This window comes from Aethalodelphis obliquidens, unplaced genomic scaffold, assembly GCF_003676395.1.
Source record: "Aethalodelphis obliquidens isolate GAN/ISIS:26980383/991018 unplaced genomic scaffold, ASM367639v1 scaffold35, whole genome shotgun sequence".
Taxonomy (NCBI): Eukaryota; Metazoa; Chordata; class Mammalia; order Artiodactyla; family Delphinidae; genus Aethalodelphis; species Aethalodelphis obliquidens.
Window position 1 is genome coordinate 4,691,239 of NW_020837979.1, and position 16,808 is coordinate 4,708,046.

At 46.4% G+C, this 16,808-nt stretch overlaps 1 protein-coding gene, 1 long non-coding RNA gene and 1 pseudogene across 7 annotated transcripts in view; 1 reads left to right on the forward strand and 2 right to left on the reverse strand.

Moving 5' to 3' along the window:
* The window catches only part of IL1R1 (interleukin 1 receptor type 1), an 87,182-nt gene that overhangs the window by 52,449 nt on the left and 17,925 nt on the right, over positions 1-16,808 (reverse strand). The gene's annotated exons all lie outside the window — the stretch shown is intronic.
* On the reverse strand, positions 2,631-4,073 carry LOC113632016 (protein LSM14 homolog B pseudogene; annotated as a pseudogene).
* On the forward strand, positions 8,543-14,653 carry LOC113632017 (uncharacterized). Its single transcript, XR_003437618.1, has 3 exons — positions 8,543-8,878; positions 11,845-12,105; positions 12,688-14,653. It is a non-coding gene; the product is annotated as an uncharacterized LOC113632017 (long non-coding RNA).

Genomic DNA, 16,808 nt, shown 5'->3' on the forward strand with positions numbered 1-16,808 from the left:
TTACTGATCTCAAAGTATTAGCTTTAGTGTCATTGATTTTCTCTACTGTATTTCTGTTTTCTACTTAATTGCTTTCTGCTTTGTTCTTTATTATTTCTTATCTTCTGCTCGCTTTGGGTGTAATGTTTCTTCTTCTAGTTCCTGAAAGTGGAAGCTGAAGTTATGATTTGACACTTCTCTGCTTTTTTTTTTTTTGCTGTACACAGCCTCACTGCTGTGGCCTCTCCCGTTACGGAGCACAGGCTCCGGACGTGCAGGCTGAGCGGCCATGGCTCATGGGCCCAGCCACTCCACGGCATGTGGGATCTTCCCGGACCGGGGCACGAACCCACGTCCCCTGCGTCGGCAGGCGGACTCCCAACCACTGCGCCACCAGGGAAGCCCCCTCTGCTTTTTTAAATAGACATTTTGTGATGAAAATTTCTCTTTACGATACTACATTTCCATTTCTCCCTGCCTGGCCTTTGTGCTATTTTTGTCACTCATTTTGCTTTTACATATGTTATAAACCTTGCACTGTACTATTATTATTTTGTTTAAACAGTCCATTTTCTTCTAAAGAAGTTTAAGTAATAATTCCATTGCCATTTCCCATGGTCTTTATTCCTCTGAATAGATCCATATCTCTATCTTTCATCATTTTCCTTCTGCCTAAAGGATTTCCTTTAATGTTTCTGTAGTTCAGATCTTCTGGTGATGAATTCAGCCTTTTATGTTCGAAACAGTTTAACTTTGTTTTTGAAAGATATTTTCAGTGTGTATAGAATTCTACGCTGACAGGGTTTTTGTTTTTTTTTTTCCTTTCAGTACTTTATAAATAAGGCTCCAAAGTCTGCTAGTCTGCATGGTTTCTGTAAGAAATCTGCCATTTTGTCGTCCTCATTCCTCTGCAAGTGTGTTTATTCTCTGGCTTTTATTAAGATTTTAATAAAATTTAATTAATTTTAATTTAATCTTTAATCTTTTATTAAGATTTTATTCTTTATCACTGGCTTTAAGCAATTTGGTTACGATGAAACGCTATTTTTCTTTGTGTTTGTTGGGGTTCTTGGATCTATGGGTTTATCATTTTCATCTAATTTGGAAACATTCTGGTCACTAATTTCAAATATTTCGTCTGTTACTCCCTTCCTTTGGGGGACTTCAGTTACATGTGTATTTGGCTCCTTGAAACTGTTCCAAGTTCACTGATGCTCTGTTCTTTTGTTTGTTTCCCCTCTGTTTCACTTTGATAGTTTCTATCGCTGTGTCTTTAAATGTATTCATCTATTCTCTTCAGTGTCTAACCTGCAGTTAATCTCATCCAGTATATTTTCGTCTCAGGCATGGTAGGTTTCATCTCTAGATGTTAGAGGTGGGTCTTTCTTTCTCATATCTTCCAATCCACTACTTACTTCTTCGAACATATGGAATACAGTTATAAAAAGCTGCTTTAAGGTCCTCGTCTGCTAATTCTAACACCTGTGTTAGTTCTTAGCTGGTTTTGACTGATCTCTCTCCTCATTATTTTCCTACTTCTTTGTATACCTGGTGAATTTTTTTTACTGGATGCCAAACATTCTGGATTTTGACTTGTTGGACACTGGGTATTTTTGTGTTCTGGGATGCATTTGAGTTCTTGGAAATGTTTGAGGATTTGGGGTGCTGCTTTGTGCCTTGTTAGGCAGGAGCACAGCAGCATTGGGTCTAGGGTTCATTTTGCCCCACTGCTGAAGCATGATCCTTCTTAGTCCTCTACCAAATGCCTGCAAATTAGGTTTTCCAGCCTGGGTGGTAGGAATAGAAATTATTCCTGGCCTTCTGCACCATCTAATCCTTTCAGAGCGGTACTTTTTCTGGCCTCAGGTAATTTCCTCACATACATGTGCAGATTGGTACTCTGCTGATTCTTTTTTTTTTTTCTTTAACAGAGTCAACAAGATTATTTATTTTCAGAGCAGAGAAGAAGAGAGTTTTAAAGGTTTGCATGTTTGTTTATAATTACAAGTTTACATTGCTCCAACAGAGCAGCCGCGTTGCTATGTTCTAATTCTTAGCCATTAATTCCTACAAAAATAAACCTAAGCTTTTACAGTAACTTAATCGACACAGAACTAAAACCGTTCCGCCTACTTAAAGGGATTTAGTTACCAAGGCGCTTATGCTCACCACAATGCCCTGTCAGAGGGACGCACGCTTCTACTGAAGGTCTGATCCCTTTGCTCATGCCACAAATTTATATTCCCCACCCTCCCTCCACCCACCAGTAAAACAAAAACACAGAACTATTTACAATGGAGAGGAAATATGTTCTCGGTCAACCGACCTTGCAAAAAAAAAAAAAAAAGACTGGCTCATTTCCAAGTGGATGAGACACGGAACAGTGTTAGGCCAGAGTCCAACGCTGACTGGCCTGGGTCAGGGACTGGCAGGGAGAGGGCAGGAGGGAGAGGGACGCCGCAGAGGAGCTTGTCCTAGGCGCTCACCCCCAGCCCGGATTCTTACGGAAGCCACACTCCAAGTGACAGCTCCCAGCTCCCTCCTGTTCAGGGCCCCATCCTACGCCCCCAGCAACCCCGACCCCGCCAGCCCTCTGCCAGCGCTCTACCTTGACGTCGCCGCTCGGGATGTCAGGGTCGTCTGGTTTGCTTCTACAACATGATCGTGGGACACCCCACTTTCCATGCCCCCATGCTGGCCATGCCTGGCTCCTAGGCCCCGCCTGTGGCAGTGGGTACCAGGCCAGCAGCACCAGAGGCCGGTTGGATTACAGAGATGCGATTGGCTGCCACATTTGCCAAATGGGACTTGGTTCCACGTTAAAAATTCCAAGTTGTCCAAAAAAGGTCACAAAGTGAGGATCACGCTTTCGCTCTAGAAACCTTTCTGCAAAATACCAAAACCTTAGCGTCGGGCTGTGCACAACTAAAAAGGAAAAATAGGCCAAGACACCTCAAAGAGGTTTCCCATATACGCGTCCCCCCCAAAAAAGTGGTTGTAACTCAGACCACGTCCACGTTCAGTTCAGTCCAAAACATAAGCAGTAGCATGGGAATTTTCCAAACTCAGTAAACAAAGTGACCCACGACTCCCGCAGTAAGTGCAGCGTTTTCCAGCATCCTCGTAGACACAGTCTGGCGTCTGTGCCGCTTCAGCAAGAGCCTTCAGCTGCCTCCTTACACCCGGCCAGTCCCAGCTCTTTGGAAGTCGGGTTACGACGGGTTGCACCGTTGTCCCTGCCCCCTCGAAATTCACCCCGGAAACTACGGCCACAAAGAAACCTTCCCGACACCCCGAAGGTCTCATTGTTGAGCCTCCTCTCTTCAGCCCACGTCGTCCGCCTGGAACTGGTCTTGAGCTCGGAGGAAATGTTGTCAAAGAAGGACTTGGATTTGTCATCGTAGCAGTTGGGCCCCAGGTGGTCCTCCTCAGGCAGGGGCCTCGTCACTCTGGGTCACCACCGCCAGGTCCTTCTCCTCCCCTTTCTCAGCTTTGTCGTCTTTAAAATTCAGTTTCTTCTTAAATTCTTCGTCCAGCTCCTCTCGGTTGAACTGGGCATTTGCACTCTCAAAGTCAAAGTCGCCTTCAAACTTGATTGTGTTTTCCTTGACGGTAGTTGGACGGCTTTGCCCTCTGGAGCCATTCCTTGTTCGTCTGTCCCCCGATCGCCTCCTCTGAGGTCTTCTGTTCTCATCGTTCACCTGCCCTTGAGTCTGCCCAGCTGCCGGCTGAGCTACATCGCTGGCAGCCTTGCTGCTTGGGGGGGCTGGGCACCCGTTGAGCTGCATCCCCGCGGTGCCCTTGCCAGGTAACAGCTTTTCGGTGTTCAGGTTATCAAGAGAACCAGTCTGGACAGCCTCTGCTCCACCATGGGGCTCTTGCTGACTGAGACAGCCGGAAAGCCAGCTCCTAAACCCAAGGAAGCGGTATGCTGCTGGCTGAGCAGGGAGCTGGCGGCCAGCTGGCTGTAGGGCGGCATCCCTCGGAAGGGGCTGGAAGGCACGTGTGTCTGAAAGGAGGAGGCCGAGCCCAGGGAAGACTGAACAATAGCAGGGAGCGTGTGCTGAGCTTTCGGAGGTTCGCACACAATAATGTCTTTTTTTTTTTTTGCGGTATGCGGGCCTCTCACTGCTGTGGTCTCTCCCGTTGTGGAGCACAGGCTCCGGATGTGCAGACTCAGCGGCCATGGCTCACGGGCCCAGCCGCTCCGCAGCATCTTCCCGGACCGGGGCATGAACCCGTGTCCCCTGCATCGGCAGGCGGACTCTCAACCACTGCGCCACCACGGAAGCCCCACAGTAATGTCTTTGATGTCACTTCCCCGGAAGATGATGTACTCATAAACTTCCTCTCTAGGGGGGGCAGGCCTATCTGTGGGACAGTCTTCAGTACCAAAGGACCTCACTTGGGCGAGCGCCACCGTGGAGTTGTCCGTGTCGACGGTGTAGAGAATGCCCTCGTAGCGGATCTGCGCCTTGGAGATGAGGCTGATCTCGTTGCCCAAGTACGGGATGCCCGAGGGCCTGCGCGGGGACCAGACAGAGAGCGACGGCGTGCAGCCCTCTGCTGATTCTCAAAGGGGGCCCTCTGCAGATCTGAAGTTCTCTCTTGCTCCAGCTCCCTCTCCTCTGGCATCCTTTCTGTGAACTGTAGCCACCTTGGTCTCCCTTGGCTCTCAGCTCCATCACACCCATTCAGGAAGTTGGCGAACTCTGCCTGGACCCTTCCCCAGGGAATTGGCTGGACACCCTCCATGGCCTGAAAATTCTCTCAGTTGGTGACCAAGAGCATTCATAAGGTCCACCTCATTTGTTTTCCTCTCAGGGACCACTGTCCTTCACTGGCTGATGTCCAGTATTTTAAAACCTCTGGTTTCATGTATTTTATGGAGTGCTTTTCGTTGTTGTCTCTGGTGAGAAAGAAAATCCAGGCCCAGTGACTCAGTCTTGGCTGGCAGCAGAATTCTGCCGCATAGTTTCTGAAGTTCGCAGATATTACCCTCTGCCATGAACATGCCACAAATTCTTTACACATCTCAAAAAAATTTGGGGTTGGAAACATTTTTGAAATATTTATAAAACAAAAGCCAGAATTAATAAATGTCAGACAAGACCAAGAATTTTGAGGAAGGAAGTAGACTGTGAATGATGTCAAGCAAAACACAACCTGGCAACTGTCAGGTTCTAGAGGCACAGAGACCAGTCGGGAGGCACCAGAAAAACTCCCCAGGTTGTGAAGCAAGGAAGGAGGATAGGAAGGGAAGAGAAGAGGAAAGGAGAGAGGGAAGGAGGGAGAGAAGGAGGGAGACCTCTGAATCGACTATCTCCAGTCTTGCCAAAGCCAAGAATGCTGAAGGAAGAATTATTATCCATCATGATCACTTGAATACAGGCATCAGGAGGGAGGCGTTGAGAAGAAATTGTAAGAATGTTGAAAAAAGATGTTTAAAGAGAAAAAGATATTCTACATTAGTGGTCCTCAAAGGTCCCTGAGACTCTTCCAAGGGGTCCATAAGGTCAAAACTACTTTGATACTAATTCAAAGATGATCTGTGCCTTTTCCACACAAATTCTCTCGCAAAAAGCTACGTGATGTATAATACCTCAAAGACTGAATGCAGATGCAGACATGAGAATTCATCTGTCTCCTGTTGAGCCAGATATAAAGAGATTTCCAGAACAATGTAAACAATGTAAAATAATACCAGAAAAAAGTCTATTTTTTCTATTTGTTTTAAAAACCTAATTTTTTTTTTTTTTTTTTTTGCGGTACGCGGGCCTCTCACTGCTGTGGCCTCTCCCGTTGCGGAGCACAGGCTCCAGACGCGCAGGCTCAGTGGCCATGGCTCACGGGCCCAGCCGCTCCGCGGCGTGTGGGATCTTCCCGGACCGGGGCACGAACCCATGTCCCCTGCGTCGGCAGGCGGACTCCCAACCACTGCGCCACCAGGGAAGCCCAAAAATCTAATTATTTTATAAAAGAGATGTTACTTATGTGAACAGGTAATAAGTTATTATTTTTGAATGATCAATAAAAATTCATTTTAAAATTTGTGTTCACTTCTAACGCTGTCAATATCAATAGTTAACCCCCGTAAATAAATCTTTAGAGTTCTCAATAATTTTGAAGAGTGAAAGGGGTCCTTAAATTAAAAGTTGAGAACTTCTGTTCTACCTAAAGCTTGGGCAGCCCTATGGAGACCACCATGAAGTTCAGGGAAGCATCTTCCCAGAAGCAAGGACCAAGGGCAGATCAAGAGGTCAGAAGGGAGAATCACCCCCGCACCAGCTGCTTCACCTGTTACCCAGACTTTGAAATGATATTTCACTGAAGAGCAGCCCCTCTAAGCCTCACCCATGAGGAACCGTGCCCTCGCTCACCACCGCGACCTGAGCTGCTTGCTCTCTTAGGTTACACAAGTCCCACCCTGAGTTTCTCAAAGGCTATGCAAAACAGCCAGCACCATTTACAGTTTACTTCGCTACCGTGTCCCTAACTGTTCCTCTGACCCAAGCCTAGTGACGATCCTTCATGTAGGAAGGAAATGTACAAGCAGTAAGCACCTATTACACGTCCGACAGTAAGTTAGATGCTTTAATAGGACACCCATCGAATGCTCACCATGCTGTGAGCGGTATCACTATCCCCTTATTTCACAGACAGAATCAGACATTCTAGGGAGCTTAAGGAACTCACCCAACTGCAAAATAACCAAATGAACTGGAGCTCAGGTCACTCTCCAAAACTGTTGGTCTTTCCCATCCACACTGCTGCCCTTTACTGCTCCAACATTTGTCACCGTTGTGGTGATGTTGTGTGTGAAGTTAAAAACTCCCTAAAATAGGTAGCAGCTGGGAGATCTGCTTTCCAGAACAAAAGGAGTATAGCCTGGTGGTTCGGAGTGTAGACACTGGTGGTTCTGAGCTCCACCATATCCAAGCTGTGTGTGGCTGAGCCAGTCATAGCTTCTCTGTGTCTGTTTCCTTGATGGTAAAATGATGTTATAAACAGTCTCCACTTTACTGAGCTGTGTGTGAGGACTGAATGAGTTAATATGTAAAAAGCATTTAAACACTGTCTGACACATACATAGTCAACAGTACAGAGGATCATTATTTGTCATACACACTTGGGTAACTCGCTCAGCCTCCTTGAATCTGTGGAAAGGGTATAACATTCCTGCCCTGATAACCACAGAGTTACTGAGAGACTTACAGGTAATGAATATGCCTGAGAGTGTTTTTAACCGAATATTATACAAATAAGCAAATATTACTGAAGCATTATTAGCCATAAACTCCTAATGTGATATTTTGGGATAGGGATATTTCTGGTAAAGGGTGGGTCAATATTTCTGGCAAAAAGACTATATACACTAGTATATACACCACAGCTGATAAGGCCCTCATTCCAAAGACACCAATCAAAACCACATCTAAGAAGCAGGGTTTTTCTGCACAAATACTCCAGTCTAAAGTAATCAGGTGTGAGATGCACAAACAGCTTGGTCTCCGTGGGATAGGACGGTGAATTTAGTCCATATCATGAAGAACTCTAAGGAACCGAAATCTAAACAGTACTCCAAGACTGCGAAGGGCTTCAGGGAAACAAAACGTTGGTTTGCAACCAGAAGTTTCTCAACATCCCTTACGCAAACCCAGAAATGTAATTATTGCCATGCTAAAGTGGTTCTGTTTCTCTTCATTTCTCATTGTTAAAAAACTTTACCCAAACTTGAATCATTTCCTGTCTTAACAACTGCAATCTCTCTTTCCCGTTCTTCCTACACAACTAAACTCCCAATCACCACTGTCAAAGAAATTCCCCTCCTCGTTGCCAAATAGATATCCCAAGCCATAAGATGTCACGTGCACACGTGTGCACACACACAGGCACACACATGCACGCACGTTCCTACCCTACTGAAGTCCCTACTGGTGCTTCACAGCATGTCACCATCTAACTTACTGTACATATTCGTCATGATCTTGTTTATTAACCATCTACTTCTACTTCTACTTCTACTAGTATGTGGTCTGTTTTATTCACTGTCGTACTATCATTATCTAGAAGAAAGCCTGATATGTAGTAGATGCATTTTGCATTATGTAAGATGAATAAATGAACCAATCATTTAACTCTGCACTTTGAAAACTCTTGTGCTTGATTTCAGTATTTTTCATCCCTTCCACTTAACAACACTTTGTCTTGCTTGTCCAGCTCTTTTTCACAGCCCTGATAGGACTCTTCAGCTCTCTTTGTTTTGTCTCACCGGGCACTGTCCATGAATGTACAGGTCTTGAGTTTTAGGACAACTTTTCTGTATTGGATCCTTCTAAAGGTAGCCGGGGAGCTGACTCAGCCAATGGGACTTCAAAGGATGGAGACCTGGAGCAAAGTGTTTCTCACCCTTGATTCAGTGGGGGAATGAGCAGAGCAGAGAAAGCTGAAGTCTGAATCACCATCTCCAGGGCTGCTGCAGGCAAAGGCCCAGAGGAGGAACGTGTGCATCAGACCAGCTGCTCCAATCCTGGCTTGCCTCCTGGGCTGACAAGTGGGCTGGGAAGAGAAGTGACTCTCTTGATGCTATTTACTGAAGCATGGCACCTTCAAGCCCAGGCTGGGCAGCCACTGACCCCAGATATGGGAAGGGGACCCCGTGAATAAGAGCGAGGGATACCTGGGTCAGGAGGTGCCAAACCTGGCTGTGCACCAGAGTCTCCTGGACATTCTAGAGTCCTGCCTCCTGAGTGGAATCTCTACAGGTGGTGCCTGGTTATCTGTATGTCTTAAGAGCTACCAACTGCTCCCCAGACCAACCCTTGGTAACCAGCAAGCCGAGAAGACCACTAAGGACCCTTCCAAGCCATGACTACGAGACTCTGAGACCTCCAGAGAGGTAGGACATGGCCCAGGGGAGTTTTAAGTGGAGGTGGAGGTACTTCGGTTGGCCTGTGTTGGGGAGGGTGCCTTGTTTAGTGGACAGAAGCTGGGGCTTCTAGAGGTTCTGCAACACCCAGGACATCACTGCACAACAAACTGCCCCCCATCCTACCAACTTTTCAAACATCCCACACAACCTGAATGTAGGTAAAACCCGAGCCTGGAACCTAACTCTGTTTTTCATAGAAACAGGAAGTATTTTTGTGCAGTTTTACTACCTATTGAATTTTGCAGAAATGCAGTTGTCATGAAAATTGAGGGGAAGTAGAACTTTTCTTCCTGAAATTAAAAAAAATATTTTTCATCATGGGAAAAGTCACTGATGGCCCCACCACGCATGAGATCTGAAGCTCCAGAGAGGGACAGACTATCTCCATCTGGCTTTGCGGCTACCACGTTACAGACTTGTCTGTGCGTATCTGCACACCTGACGGCTTCTGTCTCCCTGTTCAGTGGTGCCCACAAATGTCCATGTTGAACTGAACGTGGAATAGCTTTCATTTCTCCTTCACATTATGCTTAGTGTAATATAGCTACGTGTTTAATGTCATGTAGAGATAGAATACGTTATCAGTGAATTTCATTATAAGTTTGTAAAAAGAATGTTATAAAATACGCATTAAGGAAAGGAGCATCAAGTCTGTTGAAGCCAAGAACCACTGATCCAAACCTCTTAACTCATCCCTCAAAACAAACCACCACTCAGCCATAAAAAACGAATGAAATAATGCCATGTTCAGCAATACGGACGGACCTAGAGATTACCGTACTAAGTAAGCCAAAGACAAAAATCATGTGATATCATTTATATGTGGAATCTAAAAAACTTGATACAAATAAACTTATTAACCAAATAGAAATAGACTCAGACATAGAAAACAAACTCATGGTTTCCAAAGGGGATAGTGGGAAGGGGTGGGGGGATAAATTAGGAGGTTGGGATTCACACATACACACTTCTATATACAAAATAAATAAACAACAAGGTCCTACTGTATAGTCCAGGGAACTATATTTAGTACCTTCTAATAACACAAAATGGAAAATAATCTGGCAAAGAAGAGATAATATATGTATAAATGAATCACTTTGCTGTATACCTGAAACTAACACAACACTGTAAATTAATGATACTTCAATTTTAAAAAATGGTTATAAACCTCTTAACTCATCCCTTGGAACAAAGCTACTAGTTGGAGGAGAAACACTATTTTCTTTGGCTCGTCCTTGTTGTTGGCCTGTTTACCATTGACTTGATCCCCTTCGTCATCCAGGTGTGTGACCTATCCAGTAATGTCTCCCAGTAGAACCAGTTCAAATTCCAACCAGTCTTCCAGTACAAACCAGGTGCTTGTAGTGTCTCAAGCATCACAAAAGAGGTCTATTTTCATGGACGGGTCCCCAAGGAGACCCTCTCAGCTTCGCTCAGCTTTCCTTTTGAAGCACAGATAGTGCGAGCTTTCTTTTTAGAACTTGGTTTTATTCATGGCAACTCTGCTTTGACAGTTTACAGTCAAGACCACAAGGAGGGCTTGACATAACCACACCGGCTGACCCTGCTGGGCAATAAGTGCCACAGTGGGGCTAGAAGCTCTTAGCGTTTAGCGCGTCTCCTTTCTAAGCATCTCCCTTCCTCCTACCCCTCACCTGTGTGCCACAGTGTACACTCTGGCTGCTAAATGTGACTGCTGTCAATGCACCTCAGAAACTCTTCCCTTCAATGCCTGGGGAAGCCCTCGGTCCAAGAAACAATAAGAAGGTTACCAAGACCTGTGACCAAGGGGGAAAGGAGATATTGTTTGTACCAGACTAGATCCCAGCTGAGAATTATTCTTCATGCAGAGGTAATGAGGGAAGTTGCAAGAGAAAATCCTCTAGTGTGGTTTTCCTACCAAGTTGTTCTGCAGAGGAAAGATGGCACCTGCTAAATGATCGGTGGGTTCTAGATGGCTGGGGAGTAGCCGAGGAGGAGCCTCCAGGATACCCTCCCAGTCATCATCCTCCAAAGCTATAAGGGTGGCCATTCCGCCATCCTCCTCTCCATCCTCAGCTAAACTTCTCCTGCCTCAGCCGTGGGCGTTGCCATCTGAGTGCTTTACTTAGATGGACTTTCCTCTCCCCCTTCCTCTTTCCATCCTTTGCCCCCTCTTCCTCTCCTTCTTATTCTTCATCTCCCTCTACAATCTCTTCCAAGTCTCATTCCTTGCTCTCCATGCACCAAGAAAGACCCATATGAGATACTACCTGTATTTTTATATTTTCTTGGAATTGTATCAACGTACCTTATTTTAAACTGTAACGTTTTATCATTGTGTATACGTAAAGTATTGATATACTTCATAAGTGTTCCCCCCAGCCTTTTCATTTGCCATTAACATTTATGGTATCTTCTGCTCTGATTTACTCAAATTTGTTTTAAGCCTAGCATTCTGGGAATACGTCATTATGAAAAAGCTAAATGCATTTATGAGAAAACTCAGCTTGCTTCTCAAAGTGGGGCTGATGATGCTTTTCCCAATAAGATATAAATACAATTTTACATATAATAAGAATAGCACGGCATTGGAATGTCTGAGGTTAAATATCTTTGACTGATGAAATTTGGCGTTTTACTAGGTTATCTTCTGAATCGACACACCCTGGATTGGAATGCAGCGTCACCTTAAGGAAACAGACTGAATGTACTCGAATACTTAACTCAAGGCCGCATTCAGCCTTGCTCCATTTATATAATGTCTTTGGGTTGGTGTCTAGTCAGTGTACACCTATTTCTCAGGAAAGGGAACCAACTTCCCTGTTCCGCCACTTCCCGTCTATAGATGTGGCCCTAGGGATGAAGGGATGATACCCTGGGCCATGGCTGGCTGGGCCAAGAGCGTTTGCTAGGCCCAAAGCTAGAGCATTCACTTTCTCTCTCCCCAGAACTTTGCATCCAACCTGAAACACAACACATCCTATGAGTCTCGGTTGGAGTCAACACAAAGAAGGTGCTATTCTGCTTAGAAATTCATCTGGGACACGCGGGGCGGCTATGTTTTCCTCTATATGAACCAGAGATGCAAAGAAAGGCAGTTTTCATAGAAAGAGAGAAGCAAGAAGTGGAGATAAGAAGAGAGAAAGACCCCTCAGGCTCTGCCGGGCAACCTCCCAGGCTGTTGCGGAAGCTAGGTGGCACCCCTGAAGGTTGGCTACAATTTCTCTTTTTTTTTTGCTTGAGCAAAGGCAGCTCATTTCAACAAGCTCATGGTTCTTGCCATTGCCAAGTCCTATCGCTTGTTATCACCAACATCTACCTGAGTGCATCTCACTCTTCACAGTGAATTTTTTCTCAGATTTGGTGGTTATTACACAGTTTGGTCCCTCTCTACTTCATGTCCACTCGTTCATTATTGTGTGTATGTGTGTGTCTGCGTGTGTGAGACAGAGACAGAGAGAGAACTGACATAGAAAGCTCTGACCTAAGTATAGAAGTTTGCCAAGAAAGGCACTGTTTGAGGTTAACCTGTTCCTAAAGAGGACGTCCAGCTAACCCCAAAGTGTCCTGAAAGACGGCCTTCACCTCTGGATCCACTGGGCCCTCGGGCCTGGCTCTCATTGTGCAGACTCAGGAATTCAGGTTTTGTGGTGTCTCACACGCATACTGTTCTTGTGAGGCAGATGTGTCAGTCCAGAAAGGAACTCTGACTGTTTAGCTTAAAATAAAACCTATAACTTCCAGAGGGACAAGCTATTATTACTTACTGACAGCACGTTTTCTTCTTCCAGGAAGGACACATTGGGAAACCACAATCGCATCAGAAGTGTTCTTAATGACCAAGGAATCAGACAGAAGGCTGGGTCCAGTGTTTAATGGCGTCCGTCTTGGGGACCTTCATCCCCACTCTGCATCAGCACTTCTCAGCGGCTGTGACTGGTGCACAGCACTGTCGCATTTATCCAGGGGTCCGTGCGTCTTACTCCACGGCAGCCCCAGGCTCTTTTTTCTCTTTAGCTGTATTCCAGGATACAGCATGGAAGCCAGCCTATCGCATGAAGGTGGTCTAATGCCATTTATACCGATTAAAAGGGTGATCTTTCGTACTGGGAATTATATTTCTTGAAAGTATTAAACAATGTATATTCTTCTGGGTCACCCTTTAATTGTTTCTGGTTGCCTGATAGCTTCCTACCTTTGCAGGAGAGGCATCCATTACCTTGGGGAGAAGAAGACGGAGGCTAGAACGAAGAAGGTACTGCTTGTCTTAAAACTCCAGAGTAGAGTTTAAGGCCATGGCCAGACAATTGCCTATGCCAAGTGTCCTTAATTGTCATAGGTGCAGTAGGAAAGGAAGAAAGAAAATGCTGACAAGTAACTATGACCTATCATCTATTGCAAGATGTATCTTAAAATGTGGTGGAAAATGTGCCAGGCTTTGCCGAGAGACAAGAGGGATTTAATTGGAGCTCCTCAAACTGGGCTTTACTTCTCAAGAGTCAGAGGGGAAGAGTGGACCCACACACCAGAGAGTGAGCTGGGCTGGACTAGAACAGGGAGGGCTTCCACCCAGCCCAGGAGGGCACGGCCTGTGGCCAATGGGAAGAGCCGCAGAAAGAGAAAACGGACGAAGCAAGAGCTGGGCTCTGACGGTCAAGTCTGGAAGCAGGGGTAGAAACCTACGGTCACTGGGCTCGTGGCTTCCTCCCCCGGGGGAGCCCGGGAGGTGGCAACTGCCCCAGAAAGGTGGGCGCAGAGTGAGACCCGGCTTCCAGCCAGGCACAGAAGGATCCCAGAGCCCGGGGGCACCAGCAGAGTGGGAGAAGCGACCAAGGGCTCCTGGGACCAGGAAGCTGGAGTCCAGGAGCCTCACATCTGGCGCAATGGCAAGGCCCACGGCTGTTGGCACTGAACAGCTTCATGGCCCACACCCAGTGAGACCTGTCACACCACAGCTGACACAGGAGGCCACAGGGACCCAAGGACGGGGGCTACCACCTGACCCGGCAGGATGAGGCAACTCCCCTTGAGGGGGGCAGGCTGGGACCTCTCCACAACCCCTGCAGATGCCACACCAACATAAGGGAGAGGGCCAGTGGCAGCCGGAGGGGTTGCCCTGAAAGGCCAGGTCCTAAGAGTTACTGAGATTTAAAATAAACTCAGTGACGGACACAGTCATGCCTGCCCTGGGCTAAAAACCTTGACCTGGACCGAGTATGCTGGAACTCATTAATCCTGGCATGTATTCATTCAGTAAATATTTACAGAGCACACACTACCTGCCGGGCAATGTTCTAGCTACTTGGGACAGATACGAGAACGCATCACACAAAAGCCCTACCGTCGAGCCTACATTCCGCAGGGGGTGAACCGATAGTACACTGTGACCGTAATAAAGAAGGGACTTCCACGGGATGTGAGACGCGAACCTGGAAAATAAGTGTCTGCCTCAAGGAGTCTGGGCCTGAGAGCAAAACCATGTCCAGTTACACAATATCCATCCCCACCGGCGCCCCTACACTTGCGTATGCCAGCGTCGCCTCCCTCTGAAGGACGCTGAGGACAGAAGGAGGAACACGAGGTAGGCCGTGTCCTCGAGGACCTGACAGCCCAGCCTGTGAGTTTGCACCATGGGCTTCGCGGGGCAGGAACTGTGTCCTTTCCTTCATTTAATAAATGTTTACCGAGCACCCAGTGAAATGCATGCCTGGCGCTGGGCACTCACACAACACACAAGACATTCACAAAGCACACACGGCCTACACAGCACACACAGAAAATACACACATACAGCAGACAATACACCCTCACACAACACACACAGAAAAGTCACACAACATACCACATACGCAAAACCACGCACTCACACAACATACACACGGCAAACACAATACCTGCCACGCACAACACACGTGCTGACCCAACACACGCATCCAAGTCTCCGTGCTGAAATGTTTTCACGTTTCACATTAAAGCCTCCAGGACAGAGATGCAGGCTGATGGGGCCAAGCAACCAGGCAAAATACGCCCACATGGAGGTGGTGAACGGAACGAAAGCCTTAAGACCTGGGTGGGGTGGGGGTGGGGGGTCCCGGGTAAGACACTTCAGGACAACACTTGGGGGTCCCAAGCTCCTGCAGGCGCCCCCCGCAGGCTCTGAGGAGGGATTTATGACCATGAGAGCTGTTTACAATCAAGAGCTCGGGGTCTGCTCTCATGATGTAATTTCTTTAAGATGCTCTAGACTCTGTTCCTGCAGGGCCGAGAGGGCCACCTGGCACCAGGTGTACCTGTGTGTCTCTCAACACCTGGTGCTTCAGTAAAGGTTACAGTCACATTGTGCAACTGTGTCATCGGGGTTTCTGTCCAGAAGTTAGTCTGATGCAGTGACGTTTAAAACAATAACCTGCCGACAGGATGAAATTTATTTTCTAACTTACAGCGGATCAAAGGAAGTGCAATTTGGCTTCCATAGTGAATGTCCCCGTTTTGCGCGACAGCACAAAGTGTTTTGAGAGGAAAAACCCTCTGTGGTCAAAGGCGTATCTTTGAAGTGCAGTAAGGAGCTTATGTTTTAACTAGATATTCTTGAATGATTGAAAGAAAGTTCCAATCTCACTACGGCACGAAGTTACAGCTTTTACCATTACCCTCTGATAAACGCTTCTTTGGTCCCAGCTGAGCTGTATACTTATTCTGAGCAATTTTAAAAGAATGTGTGTGTGTGTGTGTGTGTGTGTGTGTGTATACACATATATACAGTATATATTGTATAGCTTTAAAGGAATATATATATACATATGTTTCTTTTCTTGATACTTTCCAAACATATTCTTTACCACGATTGTAATGAAAAACTCCCAGGAGGTAGCAGTTTTAGCACTTTCTCAAGGTCGAATAAATGAGATTAACTCTTGAAGCTCAAGTGCTCAGAGTAAATGTTTTCTGCCCAGCAGTGTCCCCCGCACACAAGCGTTATTTCACACATCCCCAAGGGGCCATACAGACTTGGACAAACATTTAAACAAGCTGCCTCAAGTCCTTTTTGGAACAAGGTGAGATTCACCTAAACAAAGAAAGAAGCAGGGAACATGCCAGGTGAAAGTTAGGATGGAGAATCAAAGGTGGCTCTGTGAGTGCAGAAGTGACAAGTGAAACGTTGACAGCTGTTCAGAGATCTGAGAGTTGGAGGTAACTAACAGTAACGTATGCAGGTACTTTACTTTGCTATGTCAACAGGAGAGCTAAGCCACAAATGTGTGTGCCGGGGATGCCACTAACGCGTGTGCCGGGGATGCCACGAGTGTGTGTGGTGGGAGCATCGCTAATGCATGTGCCAGGGATGCCGCGAGCAACAGTAACCCATAGACAGGAGAGGCTCAGGGAGCCTCCAGCTCTACCCATCCCAATGGTGCTTCATCAGCCTCAGTTCCCCATCCGTCACATGGGGAAACCAGAGCCCGCCTGACCAGGACGGTGAACATACAGGTAAAGTGCTTATTGCTGTAGCTGGCACATAGTAGGTGCTTTCTGCTGCTAATTTTGGTCCCCCAAGATAGGTAGGGGACATGTTACAGTTTCAAGCCTGGAGTAAGGATGCCTTCCCAGTCCAAAACTGGACCTGCGGTTTGATGAGAAAAGGTGCAGCTATGAGACAACACTGCCCAACATTGAAAACTAAGACCTTTCAGTATTTTACCTCCCGACTGTGTCACACATCTAAGATTCGCACATAAACAAGCCTTACCTTTAAGAAGTGACTTTTTCCTTCCTCCTTTATGACCAGATTCTTTCAAACTAGGTCAAACACTTATTGCAATGGGGTTATGAATTAATGTGAGAACAGTAAGAAATAGAACCGAGAAACTACAGACATGCAAAGTTTATCTAGAAAAATGTTAGCCCTGTCATA